Source organism: Phyllobates terribilis, unplaced genomic scaffold (genome assembly GCF_046119375.1).
Source record: "Phyllobates terribilis strain yellow unplaced genomic scaffold, ASM4611937v1 Scaffold_1__5_contigs__length_1240528914, whole genome shotgun sequence".
Taxonomy (NCBI): Eukaryota; Metazoa; Chordata; class Amphibia; order Anura; family Dendrobatidae; genus Phyllobates; species Phyllobates terribilis.
The window spans coordinates 1,071,258,842-1,071,283,187 of NW_027362761.1; the positions used below are offsets into that span (position 1 = coordinate 1,071,258,842).

The 24,346-nt window shown below is 52.2% G+C and overlaps 1 protein-coding gene across 2 annotated transcripts in view; it reads left to right on the forward strand.

The window, feature by feature from the left end:
* The first annotated feature begins 766 nt into the window (after positions 1-766).
* Positions 767-24,346, forward strand: part of LNX1 (ligand of numb-protein X 1) — a 314,205-nt gene continuing 290,625 nt past the window's right edge. For both annotated transcript variants that reach the window (XM_073645490.1, XM_073645491.1), the window contains exon 1: positions 767-910. The gene's annotated coding sequence lies outside the window, so the exon portion shown is untranslated. The remainder of the gene's footprint in view (positions 911-24,346) is intronic.

The window sequence follows — 24,346 nt, forward strand, 5'->3', positions numbered from 1 at the left end:
TGTTCAGGCTGCTGCCACTTGGAAGCTGCCATTATTTTACACATAAGATTTAAAAAAAAATAGCCATAAAAACACCGAAAAACACCGCAAAGAAGGCACTTCAGGAAAAATATCTCCACCATTTTCCTGAAGTGCCTTCTGCTTCAAAAACTAAGCAGGTACAACGGCGACTGTGCACACATACATAAGACTAAAGATGGATGAAAATCGGATGCACCACACTCATGAAAAATGGTCTGTTTTTCCTCGTATGCAAAGAAAGAACCTGACATGTGAAAGCAACCTTATGTGGCTGAATAGAAAAAAAGTAATAGTCTTTTAAGAATAATTGTAAAAAAAAATTGCAAAATTCAAAAATTCCTTCATAGCAAGAATAACATTGGCGTATGACAATCAGTGGAAAATCAATTTCACATCAATTTATTTACTAGGAAATAATTATTGTCAATTGATAACAGTCTCATGACTTTTCGGGCAGTGACTATTGCTAGAAGTGATCAAAACTAAGTAGACAATATTATTGCTTCCAGCGAGCCCTAATACATAGATACAAAATAAGGAAAAGTCAGGACATTGTTTGCTCTGTATGTACAGAGGAGAAAGAAATCTTTGACTGATAATGGTTTTACTTTCAGCGAGCTCTTATGTCACATAACCAGGTGTATTCCCTGTCAAGTGTTTACATGACCTGTTCTACATATGAATAGCAAACTGCAGCAAGGTTTTACCTGCCAGCCGGGCGGGACTTTGACGTCACTGATAGTGGCGTGTGAATAACCACCTAATTCCTTTACAGGAAGAGTTTTTCACCTTGCGACTGGAAAGAACAACTTTATTCTAAGAAACTTACACCGAGAACTATGACTGCACTAATCCTAATGGACCACAGCCCCGACCTCTGTACATGAAGGTAATATAGAGCACATTACAGATATATACAACATATTATAAGGCTATAAATGCTGGGGGTTAGATACAGCTTGTCTATGGAAGTTTGAGTGGTTGTGAAAAGATGGATTGGGGTTGTCCTAAAGTAAACTTGTGTGGGATTTGCTTAGAATCCATAGACAATAAGATAACTAGTAAGGAAGATGTTATTTATGTAGAACTACTATAAGGACAATCATTGTACAAATATTTATTAAAAAGTATAAACAAAAGTATTGAGGATCCTGCCAGATAGACATTTACCATCTACTACTCAGTCCTATGGATGATAGTTATGATAGCAGGCACAATGCCAGTGACAGTCCCAGCCTGACCGTACCCATGGGACTGCCTGAGAGATGTATTCTCTATACTGGTGACCTCATTAGCAGTCACGTTGGTTGAAAGAAATTCATTTGGGTAAAACAGCGCATACCTGAGCGTATCTTAATTAAAACACTGACAGATGGTGGTAAGGTCACAGCGACTTGTGCTAAACAGACAGGATTAAAAATAGTTGTAATTCTGCTAAATTCTCCGATTACAACAAAAAGCAAAAGTTGTCTGCAACACTGCAACATTTGGGAACAGGTCACAATACGGTCAAAATATTTTGTGCATATGTACAGACTGGTATATAACGTATGCACCTTAGTCTGAGTTGTGAACCACCGTTCCTGACTAGAAGTGGATTTACATCTGAACACTTGAAATACAGGTTAAAGGGGAAATTTCCCTATCAGTATGTCTTTGGAGTGTGGGAGGAAACCGGAGAACTCGAAGGAAACCCACGCAAACACGGTGAGAACATACAAACTCCTTGCAGATGTTGACCTTGGTGGATTTGATGATTTATGGGATCCTACACCCAGCAGCCCCACAATCAGATGTTCTCAGTTCCAGTGGTGATTAGACATGAAGAGTTGAGTAGCTGAGCAGCACAGCTCTGTTTATTGGCCGGGTACTGCAGATCACGTATTTACTTTAATAGGATCTGATCTGCGCTAACCAGCGGTGACCACCAAACAGTTGACTGTGCGGGTCAACCCAGCAACAGTTTACATACAGCCACTGTTTATATACGACCACCGCACCAGCTGATCGGTTGGGGAGCTGGATGTCGAATCGCCACCAATTTGATATTGTAGATGAAGACCTATCCTAGATATAGTTCAGGAATATCCCAGTAGTGAAACACCCCTTTTAGGCTACTCACTTTTGTAAAAGACAGACATAGAAGAATCAGGTCAACGGAATCCAAAATTGCATGTTTTGGCTATGCTTGGATAACTGATGTGTATGGTCCTGTTGTGGGCACACCTGAATCTCATTTCTGGGGTATTAAGAGAGAAACCTCCAATGGAGTTAGAAACAGGGGCTCAGATATGCCTGGACTCAGTCTTAGGCCACATGCACATGTTCAGTATTTTACATTTATTTATTTTACTCACTTATATAGCACCATTAATTCCACAGTGCTTTACAGACATCATCATCACTGTCCCCATTGGGGCTCACAATCTACATTCCCTATCAGTATGTCTTTGGAGTGTAGGAGGAAACCGGAGAACCCGGAGGAAACCCATACAAATGATGCGCCCCGAGGGCAGTGGGGTACTCGGTGTCCGGGCCTATGGATGCTGGGGGGGAATATGTCACAGTGGCTGGCCCAGTCCGTGGCCCAGGGTGGTCAACAAAAAGGGGATAGTTTATATGGGATTTGTAGTTTGATCGTGACGCCACCTGTGGTTTCTGGTAATTTGTACCAGCGTCGCTGCAGACCTCTGAGGCAGTTGATAGGCAGCTAGGATTGAACAGCTCCCCACAGGTGGAGCGGGCCTCAGGGCAGAGTTGAGTTTGATGGTGGGTGGTGATGCTGGGGCTTATAGTGCAGTCCGGATGGCGCAGCAGGAGTAACTGACAGAGACTGGGGATTCGCTTCAATACCTTTACTGGTGCGGATGTCAGGTACGGTCCAGGGTACTCGGTAGGAAGGGTGCACTTCAGGACTTCTCCCCAGTGAGCGGGTATAGGGCCTCCTGGTCCGTGTCTCCCTCTCTCTAAGCTCCTGGCCAGCCTGCAACTGGGCCTAGCTTCTGTGTCGTGTTGCTCTCTTCACCTGTCGCTTGGTAGTAGGACCTTCCGCTGGCAACCACTATCCCTGGGCGCCGGGGCCTTCGTGGTTCCTGGTTCTGTAATGGGTTTAGCTTCAGGTCGGCCTACTGGGTATAAAGGGACCCTGTAGGCGCGGACCCGGTGTCCGGTTTGTATACTCGGGGTGAGCCTATGATGCTCCTCTGCCCCCTCAACTCCTCTCTCCTCTCCTCTTTTCCTTCGGCCACACTCGGGGCCCTCAATACAGCAGCAGACGTGCTGCGTCTTCGCTGCTCTCAGCGTCAGCACGCTCTCCTCAGACTAACTGAACTTCTGACTGACTGACTGAACTGCCTGGCTCCACCCTCCATATATATATCCCTAACGGGCTCCCTCTGGTGGTATGAGGTGGAAGGGTGGAGGTGTTTGTATGTAATGAGGGCCTCTTGTGGAGAAGTCCATCCATGCACCCTTTTGGGTCCTGTGGTACCTGTGAACAGCAGGGTGACACATTCCCCCCTAGTACAATTCAGTACTCCTGGACTGAAGCATTTTGTAACAGGTTACAACAATAAAAATAATTATAATAACAATAATAGAGTTACAGTATGTCCCGTAACCAGGTGTCCATTTCACCTATGAAAGTGTAAAAACAGGAGAAACATGAGGGACCCGCCTGAAAACCCTCAACGTAGGCCCTGGGCATGGCTACAGGGCATAAGTGATCCAGGTGTTGGACCACGTCTTCGGCCACGCCAAAAGGGTTTTTGTTCTGTGGTCTTATAAGGGGGCACTTTTGATTAGTGCAACTATTTACAAGGACAGTTTTTGGCTGCTCACAGTACTCAGCCTACAAGTTTTTATACCCTTACAGGTAACTAAATGCACATATTATTTCAGTTCATACAATAAACAATAGGCAATACCCATCTGGGTAACTATTTATAATGTAGGCACTTCATGCTTATTCCCTAAACCTGGCAGGGATTTGTCCTTGTGTGCTGCGTGTGGACCTTCGTAGCACTGGGGTGTTACTAGTGTCTGTGCATGCACTTTGTTAATCTAGCAGGTGTACGTGCTGGTAGATTATAAAACTGACTTAATCTCTCTATGGGACTGGCAAGTGCACTGTCCACTGGGCCTTCAGGCTCTGCTTCAACGGGTGATCCTCCTCTGACTGGGGACTCTTCCTGTTCCTGAGCAGGTTCTTCCAGAGCGCTCACAGGTTCTTCTTGTGGCTGATAGAAGTGTATTACGGGTATAATAACTGCTCCATCAAGTTGAGGCCAGTCCGCAGGGAAATCTCCTAGAACTGTGTGAAGCACATCTTCCTTGGGTTCTTCCGGTGCTATAGGAGGTACTTCTTCCTCCGTTGTCTTCAGTAGACTTGGGCACACTTTCAAATGGTCTCTTGAGACTGTTGCGGTCGTTTTACCTCCATCTTTACTGATCAGGCAGGTTTTACTGTTGTCAAATCTGGAGTTTAGCACAGTGTAGGGCTCTCTTTCCCACTGGTCATCGAGCTTGTGACCTCTTCTTTTCCGCTTTAGCACTATCTCTCCAGGTGCCAAGGGTTCTGCTGGTGCATGTTTATTGTACTGTTCTTCTTGTTTTTCCCTTACTCTGTTTAGACTGTCTTCGACACAGGCCTGTACTCTCCTGTACTGCTCTTGCCGATTTGTATTCCAGTCTTCAGTGGACATATAAGCTGCAGGTTCTACCACTCCGAGTTCCAGGTCCATGGGCAACTTTCCGGGTCTTGCTCTCATGAGGTACGCTGGGGTACAATTAGTAGAACTCACAGGTATGTGATTGTACAGATCTACCGGGTCAGGTAGTTTGTCTGGCCACTGGTTCCTTTCTTCCAAGGGTAAGGTTTTCAGCAGGTCTATGACGATGTTGTTTATTTTCTCACACAATCCATTGGTCTGAGGGTGATACGGCGTAGTCCAGATCTTCTTGCACCCATACAGGTGACAGAATTCTTTAAACAGCTCGACTTCAAAGGCAGGGCCTTGATTCGTCAGCACTTTGTCCAGGTATCCATGGGGCCCGCAGAAGTATGCTTGGAACGTTCTTGCTGCAGTTTCTGCTGTCAGATCCTTGACAGGGGCTACCACCAGGAACCGGGAATAATGATCCACCATGGTCAGTGCATAGGAATAGCCTAACCTGCTGGGTGACAGCTTGACGTGATCCAGAGCAACAATCTCCAGGGGCTGGGTTGTTTTGATGGACTGCAAGGGTGCTTTCTGGCTGCCATAGTCTTTTCTTCTGAGGCTACAGGGCTCACAATTCCAGCACCACCTCTCTATGGAACTCCGCATTCCAACCCAATAGAACCGGTCCTTCAGCAGGGTTTCCAGCTTCTTCCAGCCAAAGTGACCTGCTTGATCATGGTAGGCCTCTAACACCATCTGGATATCTGTCCTGGGTACAACAATCTGCCACACCATTTCATGGGTCTTGGGGTTGACATATCTTCTGCACAGCTTCTCTCTGTAGATGAACAGCCGGCTTCTTTCATTCCACAGGTGTTTAGCTTGTGGGGGAGCATCCTTCTCCAGGTGAGAACCTTCCTGGGTGATCAGTTTTTTGATGAGGCTGACAACCGGGTCACTGTCTTGAGTCTCCTTCCAACTGTGGTGGGGTAGAGGATTCAGCATCCTTCCATGACGTCTCCTGGTGGCGTGTTGCTTGTGGACCACTCCGCTTCAGTGGAAAGCAGGTAATTCAACTTCCTCTAAATCATCCACTTCATCCTCGGTGTCTGACTGGTGAGGCATCCTTGACAGGGCATCAGCATTGGTGTTCTTGTGACCTGCCCGATACTTGATGGTGAACTAATAATTCGACAGTCTGGCCACCCAACGCTGTTCCATGGCTCCCAACCTGGCTGTCTCCAGGTGTGTCAAGGGATTATTGTCAGTAAAGGCTGTGAATTTCGCTGAGGCTAGGTAATGCTTGAACCTTTCAGTGATAGCCCAGACCAAGGCCAGGAACTCCAGCTTGAAGGAACTGTAATTCTCTGGGTTCCTCTCAGTAAGGCGAAGCTTCCTACTGGCATACGCAATTACCTTTTCTCTGCCATTTTGCTTCTGAGACAACACAGCTCCCAGTCCCTCGTTGCTGGCATCGGTGTACAGCAGAAAAGGCTGGCTGTAGTCAGGGTAAGCCAGGATTTCTTCACGGGTTAGGACTTCCTTCATTGATGCAAAGGACTCAGTCTGCTCTTTGCCCCACTGGAATGGGGGACTCTTTCCTCTTTTGGACTGTCCTACCAGGAGATCTTGCAGAGGTGCTACCTTTTTGGTATAGTCCTTTATGAACCTCCGGTAGTACCCAACCAGTCCCAGGAATTGCCGTACTTCTTAGATGCTTCTCGGTTAAGGCCACTTCTGGTTGGCAGTGACCTTCTCCGGGTCTGGTGCTACTCCCTCTGAGCTCACTACGTGTACCAGGTACTGAACCTTCTGCTTGAGCAAGTGGCATTTAGAAGGTTTTAGTTTCATCCCATACCGGGACAATGCTTCAAATACCTCCGCCAGGTGCTTCAGATGGTCTTCTACGTCCTCGAGTATACGATAACGTCATCCAGGTACAGCAGCACTGTCTCAAAGTCCCAAGCAACACTCTATCAACGTCTAGAACGTTCCGGGTGCGTTGCAGAGTCCAAAACATGCTGTTGAACTCGCATAATCCCATCGGGGTGGTGAAGGCTGTCTTCTCCCGGTCTTCCTCAGCAACAGAGACTTGCCAGTACCCGCTAGTGAGATCCAATGTAGAGAAGTAATTGGCAGATTTTAGTGCAGCCAGGGATTCCTCTATACGAGGCAAAGGGTATGCATCTTTATGTGTTATTCGATTAATTTGTCTATAATCTACACACATCCTCATGCTACCGTCCTTTTTCCTGACCAGGGCCAGGGGAGCTGCCCAGGGGCTACAGCTATTGACGCGCCCCCTGGGCCTGTGCTGTGCAGGGGATACCCGGAGCCAGATCGCTGGGGGTTGTAGTCCTCCGTGGCTGTGACCTGGTCCGAGCCCAGGGCGGTCAAACCAGTGGCAGTCTGAGTGTGATAACAAATGTCCGACTACGCCACCCGTGGATTGCGGTTAGTGGGGACCGCCGCTGCGCTGCAGACTGCTGAGGCTGATGTTGTATGCGCAGCCAAGTATGGGATAACTCCCCACGGGAGAAGTATTGCCTCAGGGCAGCTAGTTGGATGATGGGAGTGATGGTGTGAGCGTCCCAGTACTGATGGTGCTGGTGCGGCGATGAAACACAGAGACGTGTGGTGCAGTTCAGGGTCTTTACTGATGGAATAACGCAGACCCTCCCGGGAGTACTGGTTAGCAGTAGGGGCCTGGTCAGTCTGTAAGCAAGTAGGATCTCCCCTGGCCAGGTGGAGTTGTAGGCCTCCCCGACTATCTGCACTCTTTCCTGGCTACCTTGCTCTATGCGGGTAGAAGTAGCCCACGTCCCTGAGTATACCGTGTGGTGCTCACCCGTATGGCCGGTGACTTGGGGCCTTCCGTTAGCCTCCGCTTCACGATGGCGGTGCTGGTCCCTTGCTTGTGACCGTGCCTCCGGGCTTCTATGGCCAGAGGTTGGATTCTGCTGCTGGACCTGGATGTCCCCACAGCCTCGGACTCAGTGTCCGGGTTTAGTGTCTTCAGCCAAGGCGAGCTTCCTAGCTTCCAGCCTCTGGCACTCGCTCGTGCTCCTACAGAGCTCCTGATGTCACTTTCCCTGTGTCTGCTGTCCTCCAGACCTGACTGCATCTCTGTCTGGGACTTCACTCACTAATCCCGCCCCAGACCCAGTTTATAAGGGCAGATTCCTCCCCTCCCAGGTCTGGGTGGGCCGTGTTGCATGCTTAGGGCTCCTGACCAGAGAAACCTCCCACTTGCTCTCAGACATAATATTTCTATTACTGTGGCAACCAGACCCCTGGGGTGCCACACTATCCCTTACTACCCCTGCCTTTTTCATATCCTGCAATATTTCCTTGTCTTTTTGGTAATGTGCTGGTGGTACGGGTCTGTAATACTCTTTAATGGGTGGATGGTTACCGGTGGGTATGTGATGTTGTACCCCTTTAACCCTTCCAAAATCAAGTGGGTGTTTATTAAACACTTGTTCATATTCTTGAACCACTCTGTGGACACCATGTTTTTGATGGACAGGAGTGTCGTCAGTTCCAACATGGAGCTGTTGACACCAATCCTCCAGCGGAGCTTCGAAGTCATTGTCCTCTTCTGTATCTGGTGGGGTCAAGGATTCCACTGTGTGTATAGCATCATTATCCACAGTATACAGTCTGGCAACAGTGGTGTATCTTTGCAATTTAACTCCCTCCTCCCCACAATTTAGGAGACGTATGGGTACCCTCCCATTGCGTACATCAACTACCCCTCTAGCAGTTAAGGGTGTAGGTCTGTGCTCTGAGCTAATGGGCTCCACTACTGCCTGGTAGTTCTGTCCCTTGAGACCTATTGCTGCCCTACACCAAATCAGCATCTCACTTATTGGGGGAATCACAATGGGTATCGGGTCTGTCACCTGTACATTACCAATCTCACCACCTGTTAGCTTTATCTGTTGCTGGTACAGGAGGGCTCGAATCTCTCTCTGGAGCACCTTCCTCTGCCCTGGTTTGGCAGTGTCAGCAATCTGCTGGAGTAAAAACAACACTTCTCCCACTCCCAAACAGTTACCAACAATATTTGTACCAAGTATCATATACGGATTGGTATCACAAGGGTTAGATTCTATAAAAATTAGTCCTTGGTCCTTTAGTTCCACTCTCCCCACCTTCACTGTCACGTCCTTAACCCCTACTAGGTTAAGAGGAAGGCATAAACAGAGAGGTTCGGGGCTGGCGGGTGGAGTTCATCTATGGACCAGTACCTTTTGTAGAGGACATCAGGTATGATGGTTACCTGTGAGCCGGTGTCTAGTAACGCAGGTGTTGCTATGCCGTCCAGCACGATGGACAGGAAAGGCCTTCCTCCTACAAACCGGTCGTACCAGCTTGATGGGCCTAGTTGAGTTACTCCTGGGTGTCGGCCCTTGGCCCCAGGGTTTGCACGTTTAAAGGACAGTTCCGCGCGGTGTGGCCTGCCTTGTGGCAACGGTAGCAGATGAAGTCTCCTGGAGGGCGACGTTGGCCGTTAGTCCTCCCACGGGGTGGCGTTGTCCTCCAACGGGGTGGCGTTGTCCTCCTTCTTCTCCTCATCCAGGGGACATCCTCAGGACTGTCAGCGAGTAGGATCCTTCCTTCCGGCTCGGGCTCCGTCTGTAGCTGCAGGACAGTGGTCAGGGTTTTACTTAGCTGACGCACTTCAGAGCGCAGGCTGTCCAGCTCACTAGGGGGCACTGTTTGCATCTTTGACTCAGCCGTTAATGAAGGAGCAGTGGGTACTGCGGGCACTGGAGTGGCCCCACCCTGGTAACGCTGGATAGCAGTCCCTGATGTCTCCATGGGCTGAAGGCCCTTAATAGCCATGTCCTTCAGGGTGTCAAAGGTGGCATTTGGATGATCTAAGGCCCACCACCGTACGGTTCTGCTCTCCTCCTGGGACCTCAACCCCCGGATGAATTGTTCTGTCAGCATTTTATTCTCATCTTGTATGCTGGCTGGACTAACCTGTTTCAGGGTCCGCAGGGCTTCCTGTAAGCGCCAGGCATAGTCCCGGATACTGTCCTCAGGTTTCTGGGTACAGTGGTAGAACCTCATCCGGAGATCTGTCTCAGTGCGATTTTCAAAGACAGTTTGCAGTCTCTTAAAGATAATGGATACTGATTCCTGGTCTGCGGCTGGCCAGGTTTCAACTTCCCACTCTGCGGCACCAGTCAATTGTCCCATCACAACAGCGGCTCTCTGCTTACCAGTCATTGAATACATGTCCAATACACCGCATATCTTTCGCTTGAATCCAGACAGGGTGTCTGGTTTGCCATCATACTGGGGAAGCCATTTTGCTCCAAGGATATATGGCAGGTCCATGGGTATTAACGGAGTCGCGACCCCTGCTGGTGGGGCGGCTGATCCGGCCTGAGCAGCGCCGGGCGCAAGTCGAGCATCAGGAGCGTTATCTGGTGCTCCGGCGTCTCACTGGTCGTCGGCCATGGTTGCGCCCGCCTAGTGAACTGTAGCCTACCTCCTGTTTCATTAATCGAGTAGGCCGCAGCTCCGCAGACGACGGTCTCCATTCAGGACCTGACGCTTCCAGGTCCTGCGTCAGAGCATGTGTCGGGGCTTGAGCTTCGCGCGCTTCTAGCAGTCACGCCTCTCCGATTCCCGCGGTTACGCTCCTCTTCTTCCCGCGCGGTGACGCGGTAATGGCGGCGATGTTCACCACAGTTTAAACACAGTTCAAATACGGCACACAGTACTCGGTGGCAACGGGCACGAAATCCTGTTCGTGACGCCATAGATGACGCGCCCCCAGGGCAGTGGGGTACTCGGTGTCCAGGCCTATGGATGCTGGGGGGGAATATGTCACAGTGGCTGGCCCGGTCCGTGGCCCAGGGATGTCAACAAAAAGGGGATAGTTTATATGGGATTTGTAGTTTGATCGTGACGCCACCTGTGGTTTCTGGTAATTTGTACCAGCGCTGCTGCAGACCTCTGAGGCAGTTGATAGGCAGCTAGGATGGAACTGCTCCCCACAGGTGGAGCGGGCCTCAGGGGAGTGTAGAGTTTCATGGTGGGTGGTGATGCTGGGGCTTATAGTGCAGTCGGGATGGCGCAGCAGGAGTAACTGACAGAGACAGGGGATTCGCTTCAATACCTTTACTGGTGCAGATGTCAGGTACAGTCCAGGGTACTCGGTAGGAAGGGTGCACTTTAGGACTTCTCCCCAGTGAGCGGGTATAGGGCCTCCTGGTCCGTATCTCCCTCTCTCTAAGCTCCTGGCCAGCCCGCAACTGGGCCTAGCTTCTGTGTCGTGTTGCTCTCTTCACCTGTCGCTTGGTAGTAGGACCTTCCGCTGGCAACCACTATCCCTGGGCGCCGGGGCCTTCGTGGTTCCTGGTCCTGTAATGGGTTTAGCTTCAGGTCGGCCAGGGACTTGTAGTCCTCCTGGTATGCTGGTGATCCCTACTGGGTATAAAGGGACCCTGTAGGCGCGGACACGGTGTCCGGTTTGTATACTCGGGGTGAGCCTATGATGCTCCTCTGCCCCCTCAACTCCTCTCTCCCTTCGGCCACACTTGGGGCCCTCAATACAGCAGCACACGTGCTGCGTCTTCACTGCTCTCAGCGTCAGCACGCTCTCCTCAGACTAACTGAACTTCTGACTGACTGACTGAACTGCCTGGCTCCACCCTCCATATATATATCCCTAACGGGCTCCCTCTGGTGGTATGAGGTGGAAGGGTGGAGGTGTTTGTATGTAATGAGGGCCTCTTGTGGAGAAGTCCGTCCATGCACCCTTTTGGGTCCTGTGGCACCTGTGAACAGCAGGGTGCCACACAAACTCCTTGCAGATGTTGTCTATGGTGAGATTTGAACCCTGGAGTCCCAGCACTGCAAGGCTGCAGTGCTAACCACTGAGCCACCGGTGCAGTATTTGTAAGCCAAAATCAAGTGAGGAACAAGCAGAGACAATGACGCACCCCCTGGGCCATATTCTTTAGGGGAATACCCGGAGCCGGATCAGATGGGGGTTGTAGTCTCCGAGTGGCTGTGACCCGGTCCGTGCCCAGGGTGTCAAGCTCAGAGTATGTGGCAGTCCTACAGATGTTATAAAGTTCTTTATGTCGACTACGCCACCCGTTGTATTGCGGTCACTACGGCCGCCGCTGCAGCAGGGTCCGCTGAGGCTGATGGTGTTGGTGCAGCTTTTGATAGTATAACCCCCAACGGGTGGGGTATAGCCTCAGGGGGTCAGGTGCAGAGGATGGGGGTTGTGGTGGTGCAGCATAGATGGTAATTAAAGACAGAGTCGGGTTGTGCAGTTTAGGGTATTTACTTACTGCTGATGTTCCGGTCACTCCAGCTTCAAGTGACCACCCGAGCCGTGCTGCGTCCACCAGGTCCTGGATTCAGCCAACCCCCAAGCAAGTCCGGAGCGTGACCCTGAGCCCTCCTTCCTGTCCTGTCTTCTGGCCGTCCCCACCAGGGATCCACCTAGGTCCAGCTCCCTCGGGCCTTCTGTTGGGAAACCCTTGGCCTTGGGTTCCCTGACCCTACATGTGGTTTGCCTTCAGGGTGGATGTGGTGGGTGGCCGTGGCAGATCCTGCCCACGGCCTCCGGTCTCTGGCTAGGGTGTGCTTTAGCCCCCACCAGTTTGGGATCCGGTACCCTTTTGCCAACTCTTCACCCGGTGATGGACTTTGGGTTCTCAGAGTCCTTTTCTTTCACCCCCTCTGGGTCTCTCTTTCTCCTCTCTCTCTGGGGCTGCTCTGCTCCTCTTCCTCTACTCTGCTCTGACAAAAGGCTGACAGACTGACTCCTCTGCAAAGACTGACCCTGATCTTAGATGGTGCCCACCTTAAATACTCCCTCTATGTGTGAGCTCAGGTGACCAGCACCCAATGAGCTCCTATCTTTACCCAGGCTGCTCCCCCTATCTGCCCCTACACTACTTGGGATGTTCCACCCCCCTCCCACTCCAGCCAGGAACAGACTCGGTCGTACCTGCACATTTCTAAGTGGGAGTACCGTTGGTCTGTTCCTCGGAAATGGGATGTGTGTAGTGCATGCAGCTCTCTGGGCTCAGTTTCACACTCCATCCTTACCCGGGAGTGGAATATCACACCTCTGGGTTGAGGTGCAATACCCCTGTAGCAGCCGAATCCTCAGGGTGCTACATTCCCCCCTGGTAAATCACAGCACGTCCTCGGGCTGTAAGAGATAAACATCCACAAACATACATTTTTTTTTTTTTCATATAAACAACATATAAAAACATATAAAACATCACATATATTATCAGCATCATAAAACTTTTCATATAAATAACATTCTCGTCGCCTCTGGCTCCTCCTCCGGTCACTGTGCAACGTGTGACCGGGTAAAGTGCGACAGTCTTTGGAACTCGTGGCTTTCCTATAAAACCGGTAGGGGCGCTTTAGGACGCGCAACTATTTACAAGGGATATGGCCGCTCTCAGTCCTCGGCCAGGTATTAGGGAGGAATGACCGCTCTCAGTCCTCGGTCAGTGGGATTTAAGGGATAAACGGGTAAACAGTTCACACTTGCTGGTCCCAACGGGGACTATATTAGCAACAGTTCACTGTGCCCCGACGGGCAACTATATACAGCTTGTGCTCTGCTGTACTTAACGACGGCGTCCTCCTGCTCTTTCCTTGTGGTTACCTTTAGCTTCAGACCCGTCCGGGTCCTCTTGTTCTTCCTCACACCGCAGCTCTTCCTCCGTCAGGCGATGCACATGAAGGGCGTAGGGTCCTTTGGCACACTTGTGCCGGGTAAAGGTGACCTCGTCCCCGATGTAAAGGTCACGACCTCTGTGTCCCTCCGGTAGGTGGGACTCAACGTCTCTCCTGGTCACGAAGACGTCGCCTGGGGTGCGGTGGTCTCGGATGAAACCCCACCCATGCTGCATGTTAAACTTGATCACAGTCCCGGTGGAAGGGGGACCATGAGCTGCACGGGGACTCCTCCTGGCCCGGCTCTTCTGCTCCGCGCTCCTTATCTGGGCTTGTTGTTCCCGGACCCGCCTCTCTCTCCGCTCCCTCTCAAAGACCTCGAGCTGTTGCCGGCAGCACTCTGCACGCTCCGCTGCAGCTGCCCGAGTCTCCTGAGTGAACCCCATGAGGTCTTCTCCGGTGGGGTCCCACTCAAACTGTGCCTCCTCTAGCGGGGGCGAGGTCCTTTTTACGGGCTTTGGAGCCGGGATCAGGGGTTCATCTAGGAGTCTCTCTTTCCGGAGTCGGGGATGGTGAAACTCCGGTGGCCAAATAAAGGGCTGCCCATCCGGGCACGTATGTTGGGCAAACAGATCTTCTCCCAGATGCGGCACTCTTGGTTTTATGGGCGCGGTGGTGGTGGCGCCCGGGTTGCCCAGGCCTTGCGGCCAGGCCTGGGGCACCTGGAAAGTGAAGGGCACCGTAAGGACGGCGGCGCCCTGGGCTACTTGGCCCTGCGACCAGGCCGGTGGCTCCGCGGAGGTAGGGGGCGCTGTTGGTATTGCGGCGCCCGGCGGTACTAGGCCTTGCGACCAGGCTGGTGGTACTTCCTGCTTGGTCACGCTCGGGGTCGAGGCGTGTGACGTCACAGGGGTCGCGGCTCCCGTTTGAGGCCTAGTCTGCGGCGGTGACGTTGCAGCGACGGGCACGGCAGGGGATACTTCGGGCTCTGCGACGGGGAGCTGGGGCAGGTACGCGGTTTCCCGGTTTGGGGTAGAGACGTCCCCTTTACCTGCCTCCCTTCGTTCGGCTCCCTTCTCGGCGCCGTCTCCGGCCTTCAGTCCTCCTGCGCCATCCTCAGAGGCGGTCTGTCTCCTCGTCTCGGGTGGCGTGCTCCGCTGACGAGTTCTTGTCTGCTGGACCATCTCACGGCTCCACTCCGCCAACGTCTCTCGCTGCATCCGGGCCATCCTCCGTGCGAGGCCCTCCAGAGCGGTCTGCGCACACTCCCGGTCTCGGGGGAGCTGTGCTAAGACCTCCACTAAGCCTAGTGGGGTCGTTGCTTCTAGCAGGCTCCTGACCAACGGGTCGGTGCTGCTCTGCTCTCCTTCTGCTGTTCCCGGCAGTCTCCTGGCCAGCGGGCCGGTGCTGCTCTGCTCTTCTCCCATCTCCGGGTAAGCTTCTTCTGGACCCAGCTCTAGGCTTCTTGTCTCCGGGTGCGCTCTCTCCAGACTGCTCCAGGCGACACCCATCTTTGCTCTCTTCTTCTCAGTCCTCCCACTTCGAGGGCGGTCCCGGGGCCACTTGGTGATTGTCAGCTCCAGGGGCAGTTCTTTCACGCTGACAGACACCTCTAGCATCACAGTCTCTGTTGGTGGGGGCGGTTTCCACTTTTGGCGCCATTTTCGGTCCTGGCCCACGATGGGAGGTGGCCTCTTGCCACCCTCTGGCACGCCCATAATGGCGTCCGCTCCCCCAAGGCGGGAAACCTTTGGAAATGGCGGGAATTGTCTCCCAGTGGCGGGAAACTCTGCAGATGGCGGGAAAAAGCTGTTAATGGCGGACAACCGGCGGGAATCGACCTGTGATGGAGTCCGATGGCGGGGACCCTCCGGAACCGGCAGGAGACTTCTTTTTGAGGTAAACTCGTTCTTTTCTTCAGGCACGCAGTACCCGGTTGTTGTGGGCACGTAATCCTGCCGACTACGCCAAAGTTGACGCACCCCCTGGGCCATATTCTTTAGGGGAATACCCGGAGCCGGATCAGATGGGGGCTGTAGTCTCCGAGTGGCTGTGACCCGGTCCGTGCCCAGGGTGTCAAGCTCAGAGTATGTGGCAGTCCTACAGATGTTATAAAGTTCTTTATGTCGACTACGCCACCCGTTGTATTGCGGTCACTACGGCCGCCGCTGCAGCAGGGTCCGCTGAGGCTGATGGTGTTGGTGCAGCTTTTGATAGTATAACCCCCAACGGGTGGGGTATAGCCTCAGGGGGTCAGGTGCAGAGGATGGGGGTTGTGGTGGTGCAGCATAGATGGTAATTAAAGACAGAGTCGGGTTGTGCAGTTTAGGGTATTTACTTACTGCTGATGTTCCGGTCACTCCAGCTTCAAGTGACCACCCGAGCCGTGCTGCGTCCACCAGGTCCTGGATTCAGCCAACCCCCAAGCAAGTCCGGAGCGTGACCCTGAGCCCTCCTTCCTGTCCTGTCTTCTGGCCGTCCCCACCAGGGATCCACCTAGGTCCAGCTCCCTCGGGCCTTCTGTTGGGAAACCCTTGGCCTTGGGTTCCCTGACCCTACATGTGGTTTGCCTTCAGGGTGGATGTGGTGGGTGGCCGTGGCAGATCCTGCCCACGGCCTCCGGTCTCTGGCTAGGGTGTGCTTTAGCCCCCACCAGTTTGGGATCCGGTACCCTTTTGCCAACTCTTCACCCGGTGATGGACTTTGGGTTCTCAGAGTCCTTTTCTTTCACCCCCTCTGGGTCTCTCTTTCTCCTCTCTCTCTGGGGCTGCTCTGCTCCTCTTCCTCTACTCTGCTCTGACAAAAGGCTGACAGACTGACTCCTCTGCAAAGACTGACCCTGATCTTAGATGGTGCCCACCTTAAATACTCCCTCTATGTGTGAGCTCAGGTGACCAGCACCCAATGAGCTCCTATCTTTACCCAGGCTGCTCCCCCTATCTGCCCCTACACTACTTGGGATGTTCCACCCCCCTCCCACTCCAGCCAGGAACAGACTCGGTCGTACCTGCACATTTCTAAGTGGGAGTACCGTTGGTCTGTTCCTCGGAAATGGGATGTGTGTAGTGCATGCAGCTCTCTGGGCTCAGTTTCACACTCCATCCTTACCCGGGAGTGGAATATCACACCTCTGGGTTGAGGTGCAATACCCCTGTAGCAGCCGAATCCTCAGGGTGCTACAACAACGTATAATAAAAACCTGTGCACCAATTCTGCATTTATCACCCTCTCCTGGTTTTGGCTTACAAACACTGATGGGAAATACTGACCAAATACTGATAGTGTGACCATAACTTAGAGGAAAGGTATAATAGAAACACGTCACCACTTCTGTATTTTTCACCCACTCCTGGTTTTGGCGTACAAATACTGATGTCAAATACTGAATGTGTGAACGTGGCCTTAGCTGGCCTGTTTCTGAACTATAGTATGTGCACATGTTCCATATTTGGTGAGTTTGTGACATGTTTTTTTCCATGCAGTTTTGTCACAAAAACTGAAGGATTTCTTAGTGCCTGGAAAGTGAATAAGGTGAATTGACATGCTGCCTATCAGCTTTTTTTGCAGTGCTTTTCACCTCTTCTAATGAATGGGGAAAAAACGAATTAAAAACACATCAGAAATGCATCAAAAATGCTGCAAAAACGTACATGTTTTATGCTGCTTTTTTCCTCCCAACACTTCACTATTTGCAGCAAATACGTAAGGTGTGCACATTCCCCAAGGATTAATACATGGAAGCCTCTGCTAGACAGATTGTGATGAAGAATCTGGGGACGTGTCTTGGCAAACTTTGTAACTGTACTAGCCCATACATTATTTATTTTAGGTGGCAATGAAAGTTTACTTAGGCTGCGTGCTCAAGATGCGTTTTTCAAGCGTTTTTGCTGCGGAATTTGCGCAGTGTAAACGCTTGTAAAACGCTTGGTAATCCATGCCCCAATGACACTCCGCAAGTTCAATGCCCATGCTGCGGATTTTTCCGCAGCGTTTTTGATGTGCGGAAAAATCCGCAGCATGTCCATTATTTGTGCGTTTACACATTCGGAATTGCCTTCATCAATGCGTTAGAAAAACGCAAGGCAATTCCGCATGTCTAAAACGCTTAAAAAAACGCGCGAAAAACGCATGTGAAATTCCACATGCGTTTTTTCAGGCAAGGACATGCAGAAATGAAGAGGAAATTTTCCTCTTCATTTCTGCATCGTGGGCACATAGCCTGAAACCACTTTCCCTACAGTTTGGAAGACCTTTAATAAAGGGTTTGGGGTGACAACACACACACTCCTGAGAAAAAATACTAACCGAATACTGACCAAATACTGATAGTGGGGCTGTGGACTTACCCACAGAAACTGCACCAAAACGTAAGAGGAGATACAAAATGAATAAATAAACGTAAGCTATAGTTTTGTGTTCAGAAATAGGCTGATTGGACATGTTAATTAGATGACTAACACCCAGATTAACCTGACTGACAGTAGAAATCTACCACTGCATAAATAACTCATCTGTGCAGAAATTGCTTCCTATTTAAAACCACAGTCATGTGCATTAACATGTGCACTTTCCTCGGATTTCCTGAAAATTGTCCACTGTAAACAGGCTGCTGATCACATGATGAGCAATCAAAACGCTTGTCTGTCAGGTGAAATGATTTTTAAGCTTTCTCAAAGATCATCGTTCTCAGCAGCACATTGTCCTGTCTAAGCATGTGCTGCCGAGAACATGACTATGAATGTCTATGCGCACAGAACCATTTATCACTGATCATCCTGTTTGCATTGGAAGTGTGGTTGGCCTGTTTAAAAAATGGCAAATGGTCATTTAATCTTGAAGCTTTAATAAATGCTTAGCCTTTTTAGTGTGTCATTAGTATTGTCTCAGCATATTTCCAGGGAGAGTATATAATAGCATCTACATCCAAAAACAGCATCAAAACGGGTTTTGGAATTTTTTTTTGTGGATTTTTTTATGCATTTTTTTTTACACTGCTCATTTTTTCTGTTTCTTTTTCTGCACTGAAAAAAACATGTGGAAAAAATAACATCATGTGCACTTATAAGTGTGTTTTCACATTAAAACCATTAGGAAGCCAATTCAATGGCAGAATCATCTTCAAAATCCACATCAAGAAACATTGTGAACAAACTGCATTCACACACAGCAGTCATGCTGCAGTTTTAAACCGCAGCCCTGGGCCACTGTGGTCTTTCTACTGTTTTCCTGTAGTTGTAGAACTTTGCAGGGAAACAACTATTTCACCAGCAAGACTGCGCGGCCGGTCATAATGGTTGTGCAGTTTTGCAAGCGCAACAGCTCGTTACCGGCAAGATTAAGTGATTGTGCAAGGAAACAGTGTGTTTTCGGATTCAAATCCCAGAGGAAGCCTATTTAAAGAGTATTTCAAGTGGTTTTTGATACGGATTTTAGAGCAGAATATTCTTTAAAATGTACATAAAAAGCCCTCTTTGTGAATGACGCGCCCCCTGGGCCGTGGGGTACTCGGCAGCCAGGCCTCTGCATATGCCGATGGGGGATATCACGGTGGCTGGCCCGGTCCGTGACCCAGGGCGGTCAGTAAAAAAAAAAAGGGGATATTATAGGGGATTTGGGAAGTTCGTGACGCCATGCTCTGGAGCTGGTGTTACGGCAGCAGGGATGGTGTGGCTCTCCACAGGTAGAGCTAGCTCCAGGGCAGTGTAGGGGTAGATGGTGGATGCTAGGGAGAGACGGCAGGACGGTCCCGGAGGAAAGACGGACACTCACACGGGGGTAAGCTTCAGTACCTTTACTGGTGATGCTGCAGGCACGGTCCAGGGTACTCTGGGTGAAGGGTGCACTTTTGGACTCTCCCCAGTGAGCGGGTATAGGGCCTCCTGATCCGTGGCTTTTCTCGTTAAGCTTCTGGCCTGCCTGGAACTAGGCCTAGCTTGGTTACTGTCTCTCTCTCCCTTGCGCCTGCTGACCTGGTGGTAGGGCCTTCTTTTGGAGATCACTCTCCCTGGACGTTGGGGCCTCCGTGACTCCTAGCCCTGGTACTGCAGTCAGCGTTTGGCAAACCTGGGACCTGTAGTCCTCCAGGGGTTCCGGTGGTCCCTACTGGGTGTAAAGAGTCCCTGTAGGTGCGGACCCGGTGTCCGGTATATATCTCGGGGTGAGCCTGGTATGCTCCTCTGCCCCCTTGCTACTTCTTCCTTCCCGTCTCTTCCTCTTGCCTTCGGCCACACTCAGGGCCCTCACTAGGCTTCACCTTGTGCTGTAGGCCTTGGCTCGCCTAAGCACGGCAGCCAGCGTGCTGCCTCTTCGCTGCTCTCTGAGCGTCAGCACGCTCTCAGCTCACTCTGAGCTCTGTTTCTCCCTGTCTCTAAACACTAAACTCCGACTCTAAACTGTAAGCTGAGCTGCCTGGCTCCACCCTTCATATATATATCGCTAACGGGCTCCTTCTGGTGGTCTGAGGTGGTAGGGTGGAGGTGTGTGAATGTGTGATGGCCTCTTGTGGAGAAGTCCATCCATGCACCCTTCTGGGTTCTGTGGCACCAATGCGCAGCAGGGCGCCACATGAACATAACAATAAGTTGCATTCACTTGCCGTGGTCATGCTGCAACTTTAAATTTTAGTAGCCCAGTGCTGCCACGGTCTTTTCACTTTTTCCCTGCACGGTAAGTTAATTTTACAACAAAATCTTTGCTGTTTCACTCACAAGGTGGCCGTACAGTTGCAAGTGAAACAGCTGTTTCCCTACAAGATAATGTGATTGTGCAGGGAAACAACTGAAAGACCGTAACGGCACATGGCTGCTGTTCTTTAAAAGATGCAACATGATTGCTAAGTGCGAACACTGCCTTAGCCTTCTTTCACACGTCAGTGTGTCCAGTACGAGTGGTGACAGCTTCCACACATACTGGAGACACTGACACACGTAGGCCCATTCAAATGAATAGGTCTGCGCACATGTTAGTGACGCGCCCCCTGGGCCATATTCTTTAGGGGGAATATCCGGAGCTGGATCAGATGGGAGTTGTAGTCTTCCGAGTGGCTGTGACCCGGTCCGTGCCCAGGGTGTCAAACTGAGTTGTATGTGGCAGTCCTACAGATGTTATTAAGTTCTATATTGTCGACTACGCCACCCGTTGTATTGCGGTCACTATGGCCGCCGCTGCAGCAGGGTCCGCTGAGGCTGATGGTGTTGGTGCAGCTTTTGGTGGTATAACCCCCAACGGGTGGGGTATAGCCTCAGGGGGTCAGGTGCAGAGGATGGGGGTTGTGGTGGTGCAGCATAGATGTTAAAGGAAGACAGAGTCGGGTTGTGCAGTTTAGGGTATTTACTCACTGCTGATGTTCCGGTCACTCCAGCTTCAAGTGACCACCCGAGCCGTGCTGCGTCCACCAGGTCCTGGATTCAGCCAACCCCCAAACAAGTCCGGAGCGTGACCCTGAGCTCTCCTTCTGTCCTTTCCTCTGGCCGTCCCCACTAGTGATCCACCTAGGTCCAGCTCCCTCGGGCCTTCTGTTGGGAGACCCTTGGCCTTGGGTTCCCTGACCCTCCACGTGGTATGCCTTCGGGGTGGATGTGGTGGGTGGCCGTGGCAGACACTGCCCACGGCCTCCGGTCTCTGGCTAGGGTGTGCTTTTGCCCCCACCAGCTTGGGATCCGGTACCCTAATGCCAACTCTTCACCCGCTGATGGACTTTGGGTTCTCAGAGTTCCTTTTCTGTTTCCCCCTCTGGGTCTTTCTTGCTTTCTCCTCTCTCTCTCTCTGGGGCTGCTCTGCTCCTCTTCCTCTGACTTCTCTGCAAAGACTCACAGACTGACTGACTGTGGCTGACTGACCCTGTTCTTTGATGGTGCCCACCTTATATACACCCTCTATGTGTGAGCTCAGGTGACCAGCACCCAATGAGCTCCTATCTTTACCCAGGCTGCTCCCCCTATCTGCCCCTACACTACTTGGGATGTTCCACCCCCCTCCCACTCCAGCCAGGAACAGACTCGGTCGTACCTGCACATTTCTAAGTGGGAGTACCGTTGGTCTGCTCCTCGGAAATGGGATGTGTGTAGTGCATGCAGCTTTCCGAGCTCAGGTCCACACTCCATCCTTACCCGGGAGTGGAATATCACACCTCTGGGTTGAGGTGCAATACCCCTGTAGCAGCCGAATCCTCAGGGTGCTACATTCCCCCCTGGTAAATCACAGCACGTCCTCGGGCTGTAAGACATAAACATCCACAACATACAAAAATTTTTTTCATAAACATATAAAACATATAAAACAACATATATTAGCAGCATCATATAACTCTTCATATAAAACATTCTCGTCGCCTCTGGCTCCTCCTCCGGTCACTGTGCAACGTGTGACCGGGTAAAGTGCGACAGTCTCTCTAGAAAACTGGTTTTCCTATAAAACCGGTAGGGGGCGCTTTAGGACGCGCAACTATATACAGGGATTATGGCCGCTCTCAGTCCTCGGTCAGTGGGATTTAGGGAAATACGGGTAACAGTTCACACTTGCTGGTCCCAACGGGGACTATATTTAGCAACAGTAACAGTTTCAGTTCACGGTGCCCCGACGGGCAACTATATACAGCTTCTGCTTCGCTGTACTTAACGACGGCGTCCTCCTGCTCTTGCTTTATGGTTACCTTTGGCTTCAGACCCGTCCGGGTCCTCTTGTTCTTCCTCCTCACACCGCAGCTCTTCCTCCGTCAGACGATGCACATGGAGGGCGTAGGGTCCTTTGGCACACTTGTGCCGGGTGAAGGTGACCTCGTCCCCGATGTAAAGGTCACGACCTCTGTGTCCCTCCGGTAGGTGGGACTCAACGTCTCTCCTCGTCACGAAGACGTCGCCTAGGGTGCGGTGGTCTCGGATGAAGCCCCACCCATGCTGCATGTTAAACTTTATCACAGTCCCGGTGGTGCGGGGACTATGCGCTGCACGGGGGTCTCTCCTGGCCCGGCTCTTCTGCTCCGCGCTCCTTATTTGAGCTTGCTGTTCCCGGACCCGCCTCTCTCTCCGCTCCCTCTCGAAGACCTCGAGCTGTTGGCGGCAGCACTCAGCACGCTCCGCTGCAGCTGCCCGAGTCTCCTGAGTGAACCCCATGAGATCTTCTCCGGTGGGGTCCCACTCAAACTGCGCTTCCGCCAGCGGGGGCGAGATCCTCTTTACGGGCTTCGGAGCCGGAATCAGGGGCTCGTCTAGGGCTCTCTCTTTCCGGAGTCGGGGATGGTGAAACTCCGGTGGCCAAGTAAAGGGCTGCCCATCCGGGCACGTGTGTTGGGCGAACAGATCCTCTCCCAGATGCGGCACTTTTGGTCTTATGGGCGCGGTGGTGTTAGCGCCCGGGTTGCCCGGGCCTTGCGGCCAGGCCTGGGGTATCTGGAAGGTGAAGGGCACCGTAAGGACGGCGGCGCCCTGGGCTACTTGGCCCTGCGACCAGGCCGGGGGCTCCGCGGAGGTAGGGGGCGCTGTTGGTATTGCGGCGCCCGGGGGTACTAGGCCTTGCGACCAGGCTGGTGGTACTTCCTGCTTGGTCACGCTCGGGGTCGAGGCGTGTGACGTCACAGGGGTCGCGGCTCCCGTTTGAGGCCTAGTCTGCGGCGGTGACGTTGCAGCGACGGGCACGGCAGGATAGACTTCGGGCTCTGCGACGGGGAGCTGGGGCAGGTACGCGGCTTCCCGGTTTGGGGTATAGACGTCCCCTTTACCTGCCTCCACTCGTTCTGCTCCCTTCTCGGCGCCGTCTCCGGCCTTCAGTCCTCCCGCGCCATCCTCAGAGGCGGTCTGTCTCCTCGTCTCGGGTGGCGTGCTCCGCTGACAGGTCTCGGTCTGCTGGGCCATCTCACGGCTCCACTCCGCCAACGTCTCTCGCTGCACCCGGGCCATCCTCCTTGCGAGGCCCTCCAGAGCGGTCTGTGCACACTCCCGGTCTCGGGGGAGCTGTGCTAGGACCTCCACTAAGCCTAGTGGGGTCGTTGTTTCCAGCAGGCTCCTGACCAACGGGTCGGTGCTGCTCTGCTCTCCTACAGTTGTCTCCAGCAGGCTCCTGGCCAGCGGGCCGGTGCTGCTCTGCTCTCCCTCCTCTGTTTCTAGCAGGCTCCTGGCCAACGGGCCGGTGCTGCTCTGCTTTCTCGCCATCTCCGGGTAAGCTCCTCCGAAACTCTTCTCCAGGCTTCTTGCCTCCGGGTGCGCTCTCTCCAGACTCCTCCAAGCGACACCCCTCTTTGCTCTCTTCTTCTCAGTCCTCCCACTTCGAGGGCGGTCCCGGGGCCACTTCGTGATTGTCAGCTCCAGGGGCTGTTCTTTCACGCTGACAGACACCTCTAGCATCACAGTCTCTGTTGGTGGGGGCGGTTTCCACTTTTGGCGCCATTTTCGGTCCTGGCCCACGATGGGAGGCGGCCTCTCGCCATCCTCTGGCACGCCCATAATGGCGTCCGCTCTTCCAAGGCGGGAAACCTTTGGAAATGGCGGGAATCGTCTCCCAGTGGCGGGAAACTCTGCAGATGGCGGGAAAAAGCTGTTAATGGCGGACAACCGGCGGGAATCGACCTGTGATGGGGTCCGATGGCGGGGACCCTCCGGAACCGGCAGGAGACTTCTTTTTGAGGTAAACTCGTTCTTTTCTTCAGGCACGCAGTACCCGGGTGTTGCGGGCACGTATCCTGCCGACTACGCCAAAGTTGACGCGCCCCCTGGGCCATATTCTTTAGGGGGAATATCCGGAGCCGGATCAGATGGGAGTTGTAGTCTTCCGAGTGGCTGTGACCCGGTCCGTGCCCAGGGTGTCAAACTGAGTTGTATGTGGCAGTCCTACAGATGTTATTAAGTTCTTTATTGTCGACTACGCCACCCGTTGTATTGCGGTCACTATGGCCGCCGCTGCAGCAGGGTCCGCTGAGGCTGATGGTGTTGGTGCAGCTTTTGGTGGTATAACCCCCAACGGGTGGGGTATAGCCTCAGGGGGTCAGGTGC